This window comes from Schistosoma mansoni, chromosome W (genome assembly GCF_000237925.1).
Source record: "Schistosoma mansoni strain Puerto Rico chromosome W, complete genome".
Taxonomy (NCBI): Eukaryota; Metazoa; Platyhelminthes; class Trematoda; order Strigeidida; family Schistosomatidae; genus Schistosoma; species Schistosoma mansoni.
In genome coordinates, this window is record NC_031502.1 from 898,362 (window position 1) to 920,758 (window position 22,397).

Sequence of the window (22,397 nt, forward strand, 5' to 3'; positions counted from 1 at the left end):
GGTAAGAAAATTGTTAATATAATAGCATGTAGCAATTTAGCGAACTAAAAATATCATGACAACCAATCAGAGGACAAAGGTCATCAGGAAAATCGAATTGGTAGAAAGTATGCAGTCGGTTATCGTTTCAGAAGTGATGCGACCTCAAGGTCTGATTCACAAGGCAAAATAGCAACGTTAGGAGATGCGATCTCACCGATAATAGGTTCATACGTCATTTTTCTTTCTGAGGACCCTGGAGCCCATGTTTACCATTGGTTTGGAATCAAGGTCTTCCAATTCACCTAGGTGGAACCTCCGTATCTACTAACCCGGTTAAAGCCCCGGACATTCACTTTTCATCCTCTCAATTTTGTAAACAACGACCCTCACCACGAGAAGGTAGTGAGTAGGACTACCCCGACAGTGGCTGTATACACGTAACTGTGTGAGAGCATTTCGAGAGGGAGTACTAACTCTTCCCACCCTCAGCCGTACCAGGGCATTTTGGGGCTCTTATTACATAAAAAAAAAAATAAACAACATCATAATAGACATACATAATTAGTACAGGAAATAGATATCCCATCAGTTTGATATGATGACAACTTTGAATTTTCATGACTATCAACTTAGCTTTGTATTCATTGTTTAGTTTAAATGAATAATAATAATATATTTTTACGAAAAATGTTTAATCACTTAACTGGTTTTTGTTATTTGACCAAAGCAATCTGACATAATAAACATCAAACATATGATTGCCTTAGATTGTTGTACACAAAAGTCAATGTTAATCTAATTTTGACTTGATAATTTGTATTTGGCTAATCACACACTGGTATTTTGTAAACCACAGTGTAATTCTGATAAAAATTTGCTGTAAGTAAATATTTTAATCCAAACTTTGCAGTTTCTGGACAGTATGAAGAACAGCGGACAGACGCATTCCAGGTGAAGACCGGAGTCAGGTAAGGCTGCCTAACCCCCACCACTCCTTTTCTTTTCAAGTGGTTGACAGGATTATGAAGATCTCCATATCTCAAAGGAAACATGGGATAAAATGGATATCTTGAATGCAACCAGACGATTTGAACTTCACAGATCACCTAGTCCTTCTACCCCATACACAAGAGCGAATGTAGGTCAACACAATTATTGTAGCTGAAGACTTTCCATCAATAGGCCTCAACAAACACAAGGGAAATAGCAACATTCTCAAATACAACACAGAGTACACCAATTCAACTGTGGAACAGGTGAAATCTTTGATGTAGCTTAACAGCATCATCGATGAACAAGGAGGTACAGATGCAGGTGTAAAGGCGAACATTACCAAAACAACAATATCATTCCTACAGTTGAACAACATATGGAACTCAAAACAATCACCAATCAACATCAAAGTCACAATCTTCAATACGAGCTTCCATACAGTTCTACTGTATGGAGCTGAAACTTGAAGAACTACCATAACCATCATCAAACTAATAAAAGTATTTTTTATTAACCCAACAACATATTACGTTAAGAAATGGAAGTAGGCATAAAAAGAATAAAATCGCACATGGAAACAATTGGAAAAGATTGTCCAGGACAAAGTTAGATGGGGAATGTTGATCGGTAGCCTATGCTCCTTCACGAAGAGTAACAGGCGTAAGTGAATATTGATTACCAATCTTTATTTTTAATAACCATTATATTTACTTATAGCTAGTATTTGTAACATCACATACTTCGGGTACAATACTTAAAAAGTAAACTCTTTTGTATCACAAATCCTGTACAATGTTTTTCTTTTTCTTTTTTTAACTCGAATACGATTGGATCAAATCTAGTCTATCAAATTTGATTTGTCTCCATTGTCCACCCGATACACTTTTTTTTCCACCTGTCACAATACACATGAAAATATAAAAATATTTTTCTCTGATTAAAAACAACGACAATAACAATATAAAAGTACTTCATTCTCTTTGACAGATATTATTGTTCAAATAGAAAAAAGAGGGGGGGGGAATGACAAATTTCATCGTTGAAACTACTTCTAGTTTGAGTATATATATATATATGAACCTCTGGACCACTGAGCCAGCCGACATCCAACGATGTTAATGTCTAACTCCAACCAATCCACGAAGTTCAGCAACTGTTCACCAATTGTCTTCAGTGAGTTACTATCTCACAATAGACACGGTTGAACTCGAATGACGAGATCGACAGGTCCTGGGTTCGAATCGTGGATGCACACTGCTGAAGTGTCCTACACTAGGACAAAACGGCTGTTCAGGGTTTTTTTTCAACTCAAATATGATTGGATCAAATTTAATCTACTAAATTTGATTTGTCTCCATTGTCCACCCGATACATCTTTTATCTACCTGTCACAATACACATGAAATATAAAATAGAAAAATATTTTCCTCTGATTAAAGACAATAATGACATAAAAGTACTTCATTCTCTTTGACAGATATCATTGTTCAAATAGAAAAAAGAGGGAGGGGAATGACAATTTCATAGTTGAAACCAATTTTAATTTGAGTCGATATATATATGAAATTTCAATAAAATAATCTATGGAAACTAGGGGCGACACTTGTAATTTTATCCGAAAAAAAGAAAAAAAGAAAAGAAAGAAAAAAGAAAAAACAATGACATATTTAAAAAAAAGAAAAACAAACAACCGATCAGAAACATTTCACCTATCATATCAATATGATGATCAAAGATCTGAAATTTTGTCAGTAGTAGTGAATATTTAAATAAAAAAAATATATTTAATTTGATTGAAAATTTAGTTAACTAATGTTATATGTTAATACATTATTCGCTAATGAAGTATGAATTGAATTTCACTATCCTACTATATTTGATTGTGAGGAGCGAACAGGCGCATTCCACGTGAGTACCGGAGTCAGGTAAGGCTGCCTAACCCCCACCACTCCTTTTCTCTTCAAGTGGTTGACAGGATTATGAAGATCTGCATATCTCAAAGGAAGTATGGAATACAATGGATAGCTTGAATGCAACCAGACGAATCCAACTTCACAGATCACTAAGGTCTTTTATCCTATACACAAGAGTGAATGCAGGTCAACACATTCATTGTAGATAAAGCCTTTACATCGGTAGGCCTCAACAAACACGATGGAGATATCAACAATGGCATATTAAAAAAGTACAATAATTGCTAATGATGTATGAATTGAATTTTACTATCCTACCATATCTGTTTGTGAGGAGTTAGATTCGGAATTACAAAACAGGATTACATTGAAAGCAAAGATGGATAATGACTAGCAGTGGAATCCAGTTTGACGCGCGTTTCGTCCTATTTGGGAATCGTCAGTTGGATGTACCTGCATCTCAGAGTTGATGTTCACTCTGCGACTCGAACGCAGTACCTTTCACTTCAAACGCCATCGCATCATCCACTCAGCTTCTGAGTCCTGATAGCCACTTGCATGTGCTAGCCACTATCCATCTTTGCTTACAATACTTGTGAAATAAGGCTATATCGAGGCAATACGCAAAGTATGCATATATGGCCAATAAGAGACTGACCAGTTACAGTCCTAAAAATCAATGGGAAGATTCAAACAAGTAACACTAAGTGAATTTAGAATGACATTGAGATTGAATTCTATTGATGTTATTCTTTCGTACACTTATAAACTTACTGATAGTACAGGTATATATAATGCTGAATGATACAAATCGACTTTTGTACAGTTCATTCATTATTTATTTGAAAATATAAACATTGCTACGAGGAGGTACCATGTATATATGAGCCACATAAATAATTTGATTTGTATGAGGGGTGAGTTACTACCAGGGAGCGCAAACTGAAGCAGGTGATTTTCTTAAGTGAGCAACAAACAGTGTTATTGATCAATTGAAAAAAAAACTTTAAAGTACGATTATGAATGTATTAGATAATATTTAACGCGATTTGATCTCAGTTTATTTTGTATATTGTTCAGATTGTCTTCTACATAAGGACGAAAAATGAGCATTTATCCACAATGTTAATATAAAACAAACTGATGATGTGGTAAATGAAACAAAATTTTGGAATGGTGGAGAAGATTTTTAGCTCAGATGGATGATTTTGGTGGAGTTTTTGTTCTCTGAGCTGGATGGTTTGATTATAAAGCATTTATCGTTATTCTGAATGACATTATCAGAACAAACCTCATTGTAGATGATGTCATTGATGATGTTGTTAAGACTAACGATGAGAGCTCCATAATCAAGCCATCCAGCTCAAATAATAAAACTCTATCAAAATAATACAAAATTATTCTCTCATAATAAGTATTCAAAAACAAATTATAGTTGAAGTCATGAGTCAATTGAAACTAGACCACCATGGAAAACCTGGGAGCCGTTTTGTCCCAGTGTGGGACTTATCAACAGTGAGCATCCACGATTCAACACAGTACCTATCAGTCTTACGCTAGAGCACTTCACCTCTAGAACACTGAGCCGGCGTCCAACAATGTTAATGTTTACCTTCAACTAATCCACGAAATTGAGCAGCCAACAACCATTGTCTTCAGTGAGTTATTATCTCACAACAGACACGGTTGAACTCTACTGACGAGACCGACAGACCCCGGGTTTGAATCTCGCGAGGCGAGGTCGTGGATGCGCACCGCCTAGGAGTCCTACGATAGGACAGAATGGCCGTTGAGTGCTTCCAGATTTTCCATGGTGTTCTAACTTCAATTGACTCATGTTTTCAACTATAAATTCATAGTTCACAAGGCTTCTCTCTTGATAAATATATATATTTTTAATTTAGATCCATAAAAGTGATGGTTTTTTTATTCTTCAATCGACTCCATATGTATATGTATGTGATTTCTTATCCGAATAACACTGAACAATACCAAGTAACATTTTTTCCACTGGTAATTTTATGGTCACATTATAAAAAGAAAATTCTCTTCCCTCTTTTTTTTCCTGCCTCTTCTTCATTTCACTTTCTGTTTATTATCGTCTAAATTGTCCATGACTAATTCTCTATCAATGTACTATGAATGTTACTACTTAAATCTAAATTTTCTTCTTATATTATGGTTTAAATTTAATCTATTTTGACAATATAAATGATCATTATAAACCAGACAATCATATAAAAGTAAGATGACAACAGTAAGTCTGTATGCAAAGATGGATAAGGCTATATCGAGTCAATAAGCACTGTATTCACATATGCCAATAAGAGACTGACCAGTTGCAGTCTTAAAAACATCAATGGGAAGATTCAAACAAGTAATACTAATATGTCTGTATGTTTAGATGAAATCACTAAGTAGATATTCGTTTAGATGAAGTTGACATTTATCAAAACTTTACAATTGCATAGATACATAAAAGGGATACAAGTAAGATTGTTATGGTCAATGCAAATATTTTTGTTATAATTGTTTCTGCTAATAAACGATCCAGCTACTCCTATTGCTTAGTATTCTTATACAATGACATTCAACAAGACCCCTCAAAATCAGAACACGTAGAACAGAAACGAAACTGTATTCAAAATAACAAGGGTAGGTGAATAGCAATCCATCGTTAGAAAAACATTCATATATTTATAGTATATGCATAAAAGAAGCTTCTAGATGCTTCTCCAATAATCTACCAGAGCTGATTGGCTTGGAATTAGCCAATCAGCGTGCTCCATCACGATCATGCACATAATTTGCCTTAATCCGGTTTATTTCCCGCTAACAGTTTTCAAACTATTACAAAGTTTAAATACTTGATTATCAATGTAGTTTGATAAGGAGAGAAAAGAGGGTTCATTTTATATTGAGGAAATAATAACAGTTCTTGATTTCTAGGTTATGTATGGGGCTGGTATTGGAATCTAGAGTGTGCGTTTTTGAAATTCATCCGACCAACATACATGATACCCAGTGTTGTTGTCCACAATAAAACTTAAACCAAGCATATTTAGCATTAAACACTAACCATTGTTGTTATTATTATTAGCTTTATTCAATATTATATTATTGGTACAGTATAGAATTCTCGGCACAATGTATTTCAACAAGTTTCCGTTGCTCACTTCTTGGTTGATCCTGACGATAAATATTGAGTGTTCGCCAATTAGAAGTTAGCAGTCCAGTCAATCAACATCTAAATAATGTACATTGTTTTTGCTGCATATTGGCAACAATCACGATATCTCCGATTGGGCCTTTGTAGGTTGTATAGAGAAAGGTTGTACACTTTTCAGAAACGCTCCTGAATAGGTTGTGTGATTAATAGTCATAATGATGTATTGAAACAAACAAAATTAGAGAATTTGTTGAAATATCTAGATGGTGGGAACAAGTATCCCATATGTTCAAGCTAATGAGTTCACATTACTTACTAGAAATCTTCAACGGATATGAAGTTATTATTAATGACAATCATTGTTCAGTGTTAGCAGCAGTATAAATAGACTAAAACTAGGGATATCAATTTACTTTGAAGAAAGAATTAAGGTGATACGAAAATAACCTGAAAAATAGAAGATATCTTTATATGATAAAAGTATAAGATATGAAAATGATCATTTGTTTTGATGAAAACGATCATTTTATTGAACATATAATCGTAGATGCACACTGCTGAGGAACCCCACAATAGGATGAAACGGCCTTAAAGCAGTGCTTCCAGGTTTTCCATGGTGGTCTAGCTTCAATTGACTCACGATTTCAACTATATATGAAAAATTACTAAAAATTTCCACAAACAAACCCTTGAACATATAATACTCAATAATTTATATATTCAGAAATAAAGAAATCTATGATAAATCTTTATGAGCCAATTTTAAACTCATTATGGGTGTTTGTTAAGTGGTTGAATTTAATCAAATGTGATGACTCTTCTAATTCAATGTAAGGTTCGGTTCCTAAGCACTTCTATTAACCCTCATGCTAAATCTACACAACGACTTGAACACGACAGTAAAGGCGCGAAATATGAAAGGAACGCTTTACTCCACGGTTCGTTTCTGTACGGGAAGTCTAGGGTATTTATAGCATCTTAAATGAGGGGGTTTCCGAAAATTTCTGGAACGCCACTAAATATATTAGCAGCATAGATAGTCATCCAATCAGAAACGCGACATGTGACGTTTCACTTTCTAGATGTATCTGGCAAATCTTCTATTGAATGCTGATTGGATATGATGTTCCCTGACGTTTTCAGAGCTTTTTGGGGCGTTTTTTCCGAGGAATTCTCGGAATCTCCCCAACAAGATGCTCAGTGACTGAACTCTTCATTTATGTCCTAGGACTCTTATAAAATTATGTTAAAACTTGTTATAATACCCGTGTTGAAATAAATATAAAACTATGATTAATTTAATAAACTAGATTTTTACAATTCAAGTCAACTATTGAACATTTTTTCCACAAAAAAATAATGCGATAATACTGTAGTGATGTAGGACAAAATGTAGTGAACGAGAACACAAGTGAGACAACCGGATGTATTTAAACACAAAAATACAAAACATCTTAGAGTGAACATCAACTCTGAGGTGCAGGTACATCCAGCTGACGAGTCCCAAATAGGACGAAACGCGCGTCCTGGATTCCACTGCTAGCCACTATCCATCTTTGCTTACCATCTTAGTAATATCTGAGATCCATACAGTAAATACTTCATTTGCAAAATATCAATCAATCGTCTCAGACGTCATTGTTCTTTCGGACCCAAGACTTATCAGTCTCGCTCTCGAGCGCTTAACTTCTATACGACGATGTTAATGTCTAACTTCAACCAATCCACGAAATTGAGTGACCATTTACCAATGTCTTGAGTGTATTAGTATCTCCCAACAGACCTGGTTAAGCGGTGGTTAAGCGCTCGCGCATGAGACTAATAGGTCCTGGTTTCGAATCTCGTGAGGCGGAATCGTGGATGCGCACTGCTGAGGAGTCTCACGTTAGGACAAAAAGGCCTTAAAGCAGTGCTTCCAGGTTTTCCATGGTGGTCTAGCTTCAAATGACTCATGATTTCAATCATATAAACTTACTAAAATCTCCACAAAAACCCCTATTCAATTAAGTGTCTGAAAACTAATGCGACCTAACCTACAATATTGATACTAAAAATATCCTCTATCTATAGTTATTCAAACAATAAATAGTTAAACTATTCAAATTCCAAAATCTTTCCAATTCACCCATCTATACAAACATTAAAACGACTGAACTTGTTCACTAGGCATTATACTTGTCTCCTTCAATATGTATAGTTTTGAAATAATCATTGATTTCAATGGTAGTAGTTAAATTAAGCGATAAAAACATCAAGATATAAATATAGAACTGAATTGTCGCAAAATGTCGGCTAACTGACGATACTAAAAGTACTTCTCTAAAATTAGTCAGGTTTATAATCAAAGGTAAAAACTTGTAAAGTTGTAATATGCAAGTGAAGTATCATACTACATCGGTGATTAGGCAGCTGTAGCAATAAAAAAAGCCTATTTGATTCTATAATTTTTTTTAAAACCAAAAGACCGACAATTGTCCAATAGACCATGAAACTAAGAATAGATTATAATTGAATATAAAAGGGAATGATATGCTTGCTGACTAACATTAAAAAAATATAAGCTTTGTGGTTATTTATGGTGTGGTATGTGCTACTGATGTCACCAGGTATAAATAGTATGTGTCACCAGTCAAAAGTGGGATGCCTCGCGGCAGAAGGTCGGGAAAATTGAAGAGAAAAGAACGAGAACAGAGAATGATTGGCATGGAAATGAAGGAACAACCAAGTTTGATATAATTGATAGATGTTTTACAAATAAAGTATTTACTACATGATTCTCAGATTTTGCCAAGATATTTTGTAAGGTTGTATTAAAATACGTTTGGTTGTGCCCACTTGTGTTCTCGCTCACTACAATAGAATGTCTATGAATTTTTTACTGATTCGAATGAAATGATTTGATCTGGTTCTGTGCTTGGAGTGAAATTTCATCGGTGAACATTTAATCAATATTGCTGTTGTCTAACAAGTTTACTTTTCGGTTCTATATTACACACTTACTTACTTACGCCTGTTACTCCCAATGGAGCATAGACTGCCGACCAACATTCACCAACCCACTCTGTCCTGGGCTTTCCTTTCTAGTTCTATCCAACTTTTGTTTATTCTTCTCATGTCTGTCTCCATTTCTCGGAGTAATGTGTTCCTTGGTCTTCCTCTTCTTCTTTGGCCTTCAGGATTCCAAATGAAGGCTTCCCTTGTGACGCAGTTGACTACTTTCCTCAATGTGTATCCTATCCACTTCCAGCGCTTCTTCCTGATTTCCTCCTCCATTGAAATCTGCTTTGTTCTCTTCCACAGTAGAATGTTGCTGATAATGTCTGTCCAACGGGTCTGAAGTATCTTGCGTAGGCAACTGTTAATGAACGCTTGTATCTTCTGGATGATGGCTTTCGTAGTTCTCCAAGTTTCCGCCCCATACAGTAGAACTGTCTTAGATTTGTATTGAAAATCCTGATCTTGGTATTGGTTGACAATTGTTTTGAGTTCCAGATGTTCTTCAGTTGTAAATATGCTGCTCTCGCTTTGCAGGTCCTCGCCTTCACATCTGCATCAGATCCACCGTGTTCATCAATGATGCTACCCAGATATGTAAAGGTTTTCACATCCTCCAAAGCTTCTCCGTCAAGTGTGATTAGATTGGTGCATACTGTATTGGACCGGAGAATCTTGTTTTTCCCTTTGTTTATATTGAGACCTACTGTTGCTGAGGCTGATGCTACACTGCTCGTCTTCTTCTGCATTCGGTTCTATATAGGATAACAGAATCTATTAACCGGTTTAAAATCATGTAAAGTGAATCTATTTTATATAAGATATTTTTCGAGTAAAAAGGATAAAAATCTTTTAATAAATAAAGTATGAATAAAAGTAATAGTCCAAAAGGAACAATCTATTAGTTTGTTTATTAGTAATTCCGAGTTCATAACCTAATATCTAATAGTGTGGTGAATGAGAACACAGGTAGGGGGTCACCAATTGTATTTTAATATAGAATTGTAGGGGGAGTTTGTAGAATGTGATATCTATACGTTTAATACTTTATTTGTTAATCCCTACCAACTGTCTCAAAGTGCATCGCTCCTTCATTGACATAACTATTACTCACTGTTCTTGTTCTCTTTGATTCAATCTTCCCAACCTTCTGCTACCAGGCATTCCATTTCTGATTGGTGTTATATACAACTTATTCGGGCATAAGTAGCATACACCACAACAATACATATAAGTTTTATTAAATACCACCATAAATTATTTTCTAATAGTGATTGAAACTAATCAACAGTGAACCTTAATTTCACTCCTTATTCGCTTATGCAAGTAAACATTATTCATAATCAATACATGTAATTTTATAGCTCAAATCATGAGTCACTCAAAGCTAGACCACCATGAATGACCGTTTCGTCTCATTGTGGAACTCTTCAGCAGTGTGCATCCACTATCCCGCCTTGCTAGACTGATAGATTTTTAAAACATTTAATCTATAATGATGAAGGGCGTATGAACTCTTCTATCTTTGGATGATATTATTCGAAATGGTAATAAAGGTTATAAAATTTAATTATCCATCTCACAGTGTACAACATTGACGAAAATAACCATCTAAATATTAGATATTCCATGTTTTTTACAAAAGTAGATCTTAAAACAGGCTTCAAGTTGAATTTCCTGCAGTTCTAATGAGAAGCCGTAACCAGTGGAGTTCAACTGTGTCTGTTGTGAGGTAGTTACTCACTAAAGACAATGGTTGACGGTGGCGAAATATCGAGGATTGGTTGAAGTTAGGCATTAACATTGTTGAATTGCGGATCGGTGGTCTATATTTTAAAGGATCAAGCGTGAAACCGAAGGTCATGGGTTCGAGTTCTTTTGTTGAGGGATCGTAGATGCGTACTACTGAGGAGCCCCATAGTAAAATGAAACAGTCGTTCAGTACTTCCACATTTTCAATGATGGTCTAAAATTCACCCATCATTCATGATATCAGTTTAAGCTAAGCAATATCCACAACCCTATTCTGATAGTTCTTAAAACAACATAAGTCAATTATTATAACTTATAACTACTAAAATATTGGAACAATAATGAAATATAGAAAACTATATCCCATTTTCAATATTAGTCATTTCCGTATTCATCCATTAGTTTAAGCTTATTATATATATATATATATATATATATATATATATATATATAATGTTTAGGACTGCAACTGGTCAGTTTCTAAATATCAATGGGAAGATGCAAACAAGCAATACCAAGTGAATTTAAACTTAACCCCATTGCACAAGCAAGTGGCTATCAGGACTCAGTAGGTAAGTGGATAACGCGATGGTGTTTGGAGCGAACGGTACTGGCTTCGAGTCTCAGAATGAACATCAACTGTGAGATGCAGGTACATCCAGTTGACGAGTCCCAAATAGGACGGAACGCGCATCAAACTGGATTCCACTACTAGCCAGTATCCATCTTTGCTTATAATGCTTGTGAATTAAGCTTATATCGAGGCAACACGCACAGTATGCACATATGGCCAATTAGAGACTGACCAGTTTCAGTCGTAAACAATAATGGGAAGATATAAACAAACAATACTAAGTGAATTTACAGAACAAAATAATTTGAATCTCACGAACAAGATCATGGATGCACACTGCTGTAGAGTCCCACACTAGGACAAAATGAACCTCCAGTCTAGCTTTAATTGACTCATGATTTCAACTATTAACTTACTATAATATCCACAAAACCCCTTTTCTGATAATAAAGAATACTCATACCAATAGCATTAATATAATAATTACTATATTAAATTATAATTTATAATTATCAACCGGAAAATAAGTTTACCCTTTACTGATATTTAGTTACAGTTACTTAGAAAAAATCGATTTTTTTTTGCTTGTTACCAATGAGTATCATGGATTGTAATCGTCTTTCAACGACAACAACAAAAAGAAAAGAAGAAAATAGGCCAATTCAAATTAGTTACTTCCGTTTTGTTTTAGTTAATATGAAATTGAACTATGATTTCATAGTGGTTAATTTTGAAGAAAAAAAAAACAAGTCACCACTGTTGATTATAATTGGTTATATGGTATTTGGAGTATTATAGACAATAATAATTGATAGAATTGTTTGTATGTTTTGATATTTGATAGTTTATGATTAGAATATGGTTTGTGGAGATTGTAGTCATTTTAATAGTTTATCCATTGTTTGAGATGGATAACTGGCCCTTGTAGTGAGAAGTCGTGACTAGTGGAGTTCAGTGTGTGTCGGGTATCTACTACAGATATCTAATGCAGATAATAGAGGAATGGTTGCTTAACCACTTATTTATCGATTGAAGCTAGACATTAACACCGACGGATTTCGAATTAGTGATCTATGGGTTAAGCGTTAGCGTGTGAGATCGAAGAGGTTGGATTCAAATCCTTTTAGTGCGGGGTCGTGGATGCGTACTACTAAGAATACTAGGACAAAACGGACGTCATGTGCTTCCAGGTATTCAATGATAATCTAGCTTAAATGAACTTATGAATCCAACTATTAAGCTTGGAAGATAATTTCATTGAAGTACTCAATAGTAATTTCTATTAAAATTAAGATAGAATAAACAATTACTTGATCTGTTGGCATATTATCGATTCACTGAAGTAAGTAGAAAAAAAAGAAGCATTTTGGACATAGTATTACCCCGGTATGTGATTTCACATGAGCTTCTTGAATAACTGATATCTCTATTTCGATTTTTCAGTTTCAAGTAAAATATTAGTATCATGGAAACCTAAACACAGATTCCTAACGTATATTTTGAAGGTTTTGTCGTAATATACTAAGGTCAACTGAACAGTCGTATAAAAACAGATTGCTCTATATAACTGTTTTCACCATGGTATGATACTCTTCGAGAATGTAAACTCAAGATTTTGCAAAAAATCAAAGATATCACCTTAAGGTTCAGTGATGTTATTATGCATTAAAAATTGACACCAGTTTCGAAAATTACTAATCTTAAAGTTTTGTAATGACATAAAGATCTGAAGGTGTGTTCCTTCACATCCAGGATGATAGGAATGAACTTAACAAAGCTATCAAGCACTAACTAATCTAACACTGTTTCTTCATCTGACTTTCATCTGTGGGGAGAAATTTATTACATATGTATATAATAATCATATGCTCACTAGTGACTAACTTCAGAATGGATTTTCGGAAGTTATAGTGAGAGGCTGTGACCAGTGAAGTCTAATTCATATCGAGTGTGAAACAATTATCCACCTCAGACAATGGATGAAGGGTTGTGCACGATCAATACCATTGGATGCCGGTTCACTTTTATGGAGGTTGGGGGTTTGTTCACTAGACCAAAAGTCTTGAGTTCTAATCCTGTTCGCGGGACTGTGGATGCAAACTGCTGAGGGGTCCCACAATAGGACGAAACGACCGTCAAGTGTTTCCAGGTTTTCCATGGTAGTCTAGCTTCAATTGACAAATGAATAAGTTAGGGGAAATTGTTCAAACATATAATTTTCTAATATATTAGAATTCATATAAAAAACATTTTACACGTTTAATTATATGGAACTTTCAGTTTATAGTTTAGATTTGTATGAATTGAATGCGCTTTCTAGAAGAGAATAAGTTTGTAGACTTAGTTTGATTCAATGAATGCAGCAACAATCAGAAGGGGGTTTATGGAGATTTCAGTATTTTCATAGTTGAAATTATGGGTCAATTGGAGCTAGACCACCATGGAAAACCTGGACTCACTGGACTGGTAGGTCCTGGGTTCGAATCTTGTGAGGCGGGATCGTGGATGCTTACTGCTGAGGAGTCCCACAATAGGACGAAAGGGTCTTAAAGCAGTGCTTCCAGGTTTTCCGTGGTGGTCTAGCTTCAATTGACTCATGATTTCAACTATGGAAGTAACAATCAGTTTATTCATAGGCATTACTGAGGAAGATTTATTTACTAATATGAATTGTACTATTTCAGATATATAGATCATAATTTGGGGCTTTTATTATACACTCATGCAAGTAACTCTAATCTTACCCTAGGCGGTTCATGATAACATATTTAACATTCTGAAAAGTAACAGACATTAACACCGTCGGATGCCGGCTCAGTGGTCTAGTGGTTAAGCGCTCACGCGTGAGACTGATAGGTCCTGGGTTCGTATCTCGTGAGTCGGGATCGTGGATGCGCACTGCTGAGGAGTCTCATAGTAGGACGAAACGGCCGTCCAGTGCCTCCACGTTTTCTATGGTGGTCAAGCTTCAACTGACTCATGATTTCAACTATATAAAAAACAACTACTTAAGAATTGAATTAATAATAAGTACCATTAGCTTACGAACTCTAAAAGACAATATGTTCCATTATAACACATTCAACCCCCCTAAATATAAAAATATCACTTTAGATTTTGAAAGAAATAATGATTACAGTATCAACATTGATAATAATAACAACTGTATACCAAAATGAAGAGGTATTTTTTTTTGTTGGGGCAATCTCGTGTTCAAGTTGCAGTGTAGTTGTAGCTTGGGGGTACAAGACTAGCTTAGGATCCGAATATAGCGTTCAATCAACAAGATATCACTTCTTTTTTTTTTATAAAATTTTCAAGTCAAGATTCCCTGTAGTTGGAAATATAAAGGTAATAAATCTCTCTAATAATAACTGATGATTATTAGTTTATGGATAATTAGATTAAAAATAGATTTCAACGATATACTATTTAGTATCATGAAAATTAGTCCTTCTTAGATATTCTAACAATAAGTAAAAACATAGCTGTTCAGTTTTCATCAGAAGCTCCAGTGAAACTAATAATAATATGGAAAATTGAATATTTCTGTGATATCAAGCATACTATGTATCTTAATTCAACTCATTTTTGTTATCTGTGAATAATTACCTGACGTGAACAAATAATTGATTGATCCAGATCCAAAGAATAATACATCCTCTTACAGTACAATGTTTAAAACTAAATATTTGAGCATAAATATAACTAAACTTTTAAGTTGACTTTGTAAAACTACTTTCTCGATCAGTTAACTGAAAACTTACTAGTATGGGACTCCTCAGTAGTGCGCATCCACGATCCTGAACGAGGGACTCAAACCCAGAACCTTCAGTTTTACGCGTGAACTCCTAAACTCTAGATCAATGAATTGGCATCCATTGACATTGATGTCCAAATTTAATAAATCCATAATCTTGAGAAACCCTTCACCCATTGTCTGAGGTGGATAACTGTCTCACATCTGATACGGATTGAACTCCTTTGGTCACGACTTCTCACTAGAAGAGACAGCTATCCACCTCAGATAATGAAAGAAGGGTTTCGCACGATCACGGGTAGATTGAAGTTAGATATTAACAATGTTGGATGTCGACTGAATGGTCTAGAGGTTAAGTGTTAGGGTGTGAGACCGAAGGTTCTGGGCTCGAGTCCCGCACACAGGATCGTGGATACGCACTACGAAGGAGTGTCATACTAACGCGATTCGGCCGAACAGTACTTCCAGGTTTTCAAGGGTATTCTAACATTCATCCATTCATGATATCAATCTAAACTCAACAATCTCTACAACCCTATACTGATTAAAAATTAATATTTTAATTAACTAAACTTTTATTTTTAATTTATACCTGTTCAATACCATTCAGACCACACAAGATAAAATGAAGTTTTTTCTACTCAGTCAATGAATGAATAAATGAATAAACACTTCAGGTAACTGTTTCCTGTTTCATTTTGAAAATATTTTAGTTTTGCTATATAGATTATAAGTCATGGATAAAATTGTCTTACCTTCTTTTTATTGGTAGTTATAATGATATAGTCATGATAAATGAAGAGTTATAACAAAGTAGCTTAAAGAATACCCCAAAGTACTAGTTGAGACATAATAAAACAATGTAAAATCAATATTTAAATTTGGTTTATATATACTCAGATATAACTTATAAAAGATCAGATCAATCTTATGCCTCAGATCGGCTTATTGTAATGTCTAATCAGTAGGCCCCTTTTAGCAACCCTTAATCTGATTCCAATTCGATCGTATGCTGATCGTTATCGAAATATACATGTCGCCAATCCTTGCATATAATTATTGACTTAACTTATGTTAGTGAATAACGGAATTAAATCAGTCAAATACGAGAATGAAATTTTGAATACGTTTACTTTGTATAATCGTTGATCAGAACGGACAATCAGAGAAACAGAGAGAAGGAAGCGAAGACGATAGAGCGAAGCGAAAGGAAATGACTCTCAGTGGAGAAGACATGTGGACCAACTCATTTTAATTAAGTGTTATTCAATATTTATATTTAAATGGAATCGAGGCGAAGCGAATAATTAACAAGGTCAAGATGTGACTCAAGAAGAATGAATAGATTGGTCTGCCTAAAATTTAGAATAAACTGCATTGGCTCGACTATAGGACCAGACACTACACCCTTTTGAGAAAAGAAACGTGGATGAAACTGTTAATAATGCTGTGAATAACTTTATTCCAAATGAAAGTACATTTTATTGTTAGTCATAGATGAGGATATTTCAGGACCATTTTCAACAGTATGAAACTCAACTGAGAAAAATCAATCCAAAGTACCTGAATATGAGCTAGATAAACGAATCTATGAGAAATAACATAAATGTTGGACTATCAAATATAACTATTACTATTTATCTGATATACAGGGTATATAATCAGTTAGAAGAATTGAATAGAAATGTAAATCACTAACTGAACCCAGACTATCTTACGAACCGACTAAGTCTTTCGACAACTCTTTTCATTCCGGAATTTTTCAAATTTTCACAATTTTATAATTAGCAGAAGAAGGTTTTGTGAAGATTTTAGTAATTTTATATAGTTGAAATCGTGAGTCAATTGAAGCTAGAGCACCATAGAAAACCTGGAAGCACTAGATAACCGTTTCGTCCTACTGTGGGACTCCTCAGCAGTGCGCATCCACAATACTGTCCCGCGAGACTCGAACTCAGGACCTACCAGTCTCTCGCCAGACTGCTTAACCTGATCACGAGTCGATCTAAGCTAAACCACCATAGAAAACCTGGCAGTACTGGACGAACGTTTCGTCATAGTATGCGAATCTTGGTCAGTGCGCATCCACGATCCTGTACTCGAAACCCCAACCCATGACCCTCAGTCTCGCGCGCGAACACTTAACATCTACACTATTCAAGAGGCATCCTGCAGTGTTCACGTTGAATTTTGACCGATTGCACGACCTTCATAATCTCAATATAAACTCAACAATCTCCGCAACCTTATACCGATAATTATCATGCGCTCACTAGTGACTAGCTCTAGGATAGATTCCATGGTGTTCTAGTGAAAAGCCGTGACCAGTGGGGCTCAGCCGTGACGAAGGTGGGGCAGTTACTGATTGAAGACAATAGTGAACAGTCACGCAATATCGTTCACATGTTGAAGTTCATCATTAACACTTTCGATGCCTGCTCAATGGTGTAGAGGTTAATAGTTCGCGCGTGAGATTGCAGGTGTTAGGTTCGAATCTCTTTAGTGAGGGATCGTGGATGAACACTGCTGAAGAGTTTCATACTAGGACAATATGGCCGTTGACTGCTTCTAGGTTTTCATTGGTGGTCTAGCTTAAATTGACTCGTTAATTCATTTCTAAAAATACTACAATCTCCACATATCCCTATACTGATAAACATGATCATTCTAAAATAACTCTTTTTTCAAATTATAGCTTACTTTATAAAACCAAAAAAATGAGAGCCCATTAACTAATCCCATTTCTGAAGTTTAATTACAGTTTCTATCAGATATAATGAACAATAAAGCAAGCACAATAATCCTAAACAATCTTTTTCAGTACTATTTAAAATTACCTTTGAATAATTCTCGACCCCATTCCATCAGAATATATTCAATTAGTCTGATTTTCTTTAACTTTTGAATAGATCTCCAAAACCATTCTAAGTACGTAAATTAACATAAGATGATCATGAAATTCATCTTTTTATATTTTAATTGTTTATCACTATATTACTTAAGTCATTTTTATTATAAGTAGTTTACATTATACCATAAATGACACTGTTCATTATTATCATTCATCAGTAGTAATTTAACTAATCTTTTGTATAATTTAAACACTAATCTATTAATTATAAATAAGACACACCCTTCAATAATTGAATGTTATAATTATGAGGGGAAAAAATGAACCCTCAACAATGCGCATCCACACCCCCCTCAAGTGTAACTCAAACTCAGGACTATCGTTCTCACGCGTCGAGGAGGATAAAACAGCCAACCAGTGTGTTCAATTTTTCAATGGCGGTCTAACATTAATCGATTGATGATCTCATTAAGAAACTTAACAATCTTCACAACCACATACTGTTGGTTTGCCGATTCACTTTCACTTACCAATATCAGCTTGTTTTAGGGCTGGACTATCATTTACTCCATTACCGGTTACAGCAACAATTACTCCTTGACCATTGACAACCTTCCACTATCAATAATTTTTGTTGTAGACTAGTATGTGCAAATACAATTTTTGGATGATTAACTAATATATCATCAATTTGTGCTGGGGTCATTTCATGTAAATCAGAACCGTGTACTACACAAGCAACTGCTTCACGTGGATTCACTTACAAATTGAGAGTACAAAGAGAGAGTACAGAAGACAGTAAACTTTCACAACTGACTGATCAATATGTGGTGATCAATGTCATGCGTGTCAAGTCCTTCTTAGTGCTGATCGAATGCTATCGATCAAGTTGCAATGTGGCCACCAGTCTAGGTGGCTCGACACTGAGTGCACTATATATCTCAGTGGTAACGTCTCTGACTGTGAAGCTGAGTGACACGGGATCGAATCCGTCAGGGAGCACCAGTTCCCTGAAGATTACAGGTACACCTTGTTGACGAGTGCCAAGTAGCACGAAACCCGGGTCCAGTGTTTCCTGTTGACCAACTCCAACCTCCATCTTATCACAGTAAACTTTAAATAAATTGATAATAAACGTCTATATATTTTAATTCTTTATCTCTATACTACTTTAATTGCTTTTATTATAAGTAGTTTACATTATACCATAAATGACACTGTTCATTATTATCATTCATCAGTAGTAGTTTAAGTAATCTTTTATATAGTTTAAACACTAATCTATTAATTATAAATAAGACACACCCTTCAATAATTGAATGTTATAATTATGAGGGGAAAAAAAGGAACCCTGAATTCTTTAGGGAGGAGGGACTAAAAAAGAAGGTGACATAAATACCTAATTATTATTATTATTCACCATAGAAATCAATAAAATTCATAATCAAAATTTTTAATCACATCATATTATTGAAATGTATAGTTTACATTTGTTGCTAGGTAACCAAGAAAAGTAATTTTTCTTTTCTTTTTTCTATAACATTTTAAAGAAGAGTTCACAACATACATAGAATTATTACTATGTGTGTATTTTTAAAAAAAGGGACAAAAAACAACAAAAATACTATAGTTAAGTTGATTTTATTTCATACAATAGTTAGTCAAGCATAATCTAATGTCTAAACTTTTGTTTTTAATGGTCCAAAAAAATCTATTTAGATTAAGAATGATATAACTTGGTTCGAGTCCCAGAGTGAACATTAACTGTGAGATGCAGGTATATCCAACCGACGAGTCTCCGATAAGACGAAACGCGCATCAAACTGGATTCCACTGCTAAATACTATCCAACTTTGCTTACAATGCTTATGAATTAAGGCTATATCTAGGTAATACGCACAGTATGCACATATGCTAATAAGAGACTGATTAATTGCAGTCTTAAACGTCAATGGAGAGATTCAAACAAATAATACCAAGTGAATTTAAAATTCACCTCATTGCTAGCTACTATCTATCTTTGCTTACATGACTTTGGTAACTATTGAATATTATTATTACAGTGTACAACAATCTGTTTAGTAAATTGATGGTTGACAACATTCTGTTAAAATTAACATCAATGAATTTGTATCAGAATGAGCTACCTGCTCCTTCCATCTAGATCTTTTAACAAATTACCTAATTTTGTTTGTCTTAATACATTATTATGGCTATTAATCGCATAACCTATTTACATGAGTTTCTGAAAAGTGTACAACCTTTCTCTATACAAGTTACAAAGGCCCAATCAGAGATATTATGGTTGCTGGCAATATGCAGCGAAAAGAATATACATCATTTCGATATCGATTGACTAGACTGCTGACTTCCAACTGGCGATCACTTAATATTTATCGTCAGGATCGATCAAGAAGTAAGAAAAACGGAAACTTGTTGAAATACATTGTGCTGAGAATTCTATATTGTACCAAAATATACTATTCAATGAAGCTAATAATAATAATATTTGGAAACCACCTTAATATTCACTTACTATCTGTTCTATAATATCTAATAATGAGATATACTCACGTTCATTGTGACCAGGAAGTCAGACAATGATAAGGTAGTGGATTGAGCTCTGAAGTACTAACTCAACTAAAGCTTTCTACATTAGACTAATTAAATCTTTTATGATGGATGAATATTATTAAACTAGGTACTTTTTCCATTGTTTGTGCAAACACATTCAGTAAGGAATTTTTTGGCTGTAGTTCCTCGACATTATAAGATCTCATTAGGTATATTTTGACTGTACCCGATTTCACCATTCAAATTGATGAATACATGAGGAGTTTTTAATGTTATCCACTTTAATGTAGATATTATAAATAGTCTCCTATTCAATGTGTATGTGGATAATATAAGGACATATTTCTAATCTGATTAGTGAGAAATCAAGATTTTCATAGTTGAAATCATGAATCAATTGAAGCCAGACCACCATGAAAAACCTGGAAGCACTGGACGGCCGTTTCGTGATCCATCGGTTAAATGCTCGCGCGCGAGACTGGTAGTTCCTGGGTTTGAATCTAGAGAGACAGGATCGTGGATGTGCACTGCTGAGGAGTCCCACAATAGGACGAAACGGCCTTCCAGTGATTCCAGGTTTTTCATGGTGGTCTAGCTTCAATTGACTCGTGATTTCAACTATGAAAATACTGAAATCTCCACAAAACCTCTTCTGATTAAAATCAAGATTTCTTGTAACAGATTAAGTGAATGTAAAATATGTTTCAACTGGTATGAAAAAGAATTCACTTACCACATGTGTCTAATAAATGTGCCATTTTCACTTTTCTTCGGCGAATTCATGTTCAAAGCTGCATAACCACAATTATATACTTATCTTTCAAATTTAATTCTCAGAAAAGAGACCAATGTTTCCTGTTTTTTTATATCTAAACAGGTATACTACGTTTACTTTTCATTATGTTTAAATGAAAGTCGCTAAAATTCAATTTCTTTTAGAACAAACTCAAATAAACCGGAGTTCAATATTGAACTCATGACAGTCATTTCAAGCTGTTGCTTAAACGTTTGTTAAACACAACAAGAGATCCTTACTACATGTTGATTATTTATCTTTTTTTTATAACATTAACATCTTTTGATTCCGGCTCAGCGATCTAGAGATTAAGCCTTCACACGCGAGACCCAAGGTCATGAGTTCAAATCCTGAGTTCGGGATCATAGATGTGAAATGTCAAGGAATCCCTTATTAAGACGAAACAGCTGTCTAGTACTCCCAGATTTTCATTGGTAGTTTAACATTGATCAATTCATGATCTCACTGAAAAACTCAACAATCTCTACAATTCCATACTGAATATTCATAATATTCTTATCTTCATCAAACAAATGTTATCACAAATTAAAATATCTTTGTTAATTATAATAAGCAAAGATGGATAGTGACTAGTAGTAGGATCCAGGACGCGAGTCTCGTCCTATTCGGCACTCGTCAGCTGGAAATACCTGCATCTCACAGTTGATGTTCACTCTGGGACTCGAACCCACTACCGTACGCTTCAAACGCCATCGCGTTATTCACTCAGCTACTGAGTCCTGATAGCCACTTGCTTGTTCAATGTGGTGAAGTTTAAATTCACTTGGTATTATTGGTTTAAATCTTCCCAAGCATTCTAAGGAAAGATGGATAGTGGCTAGCATGCTTGTGAATTAAAGCTTTATCGAGGCAATACACACGGTATGCACATATGGCTAATAAGAGACTGATCAATTTCAGTCTTAAACATCAATGGCAGATTCAAACAAAGAATATCAAGTGGATCTGTTATTCATAGTATTACTATATAGTTGAAATCATGAGTAAATTGTAGCTAGATCACCATGGAAAACCTGGT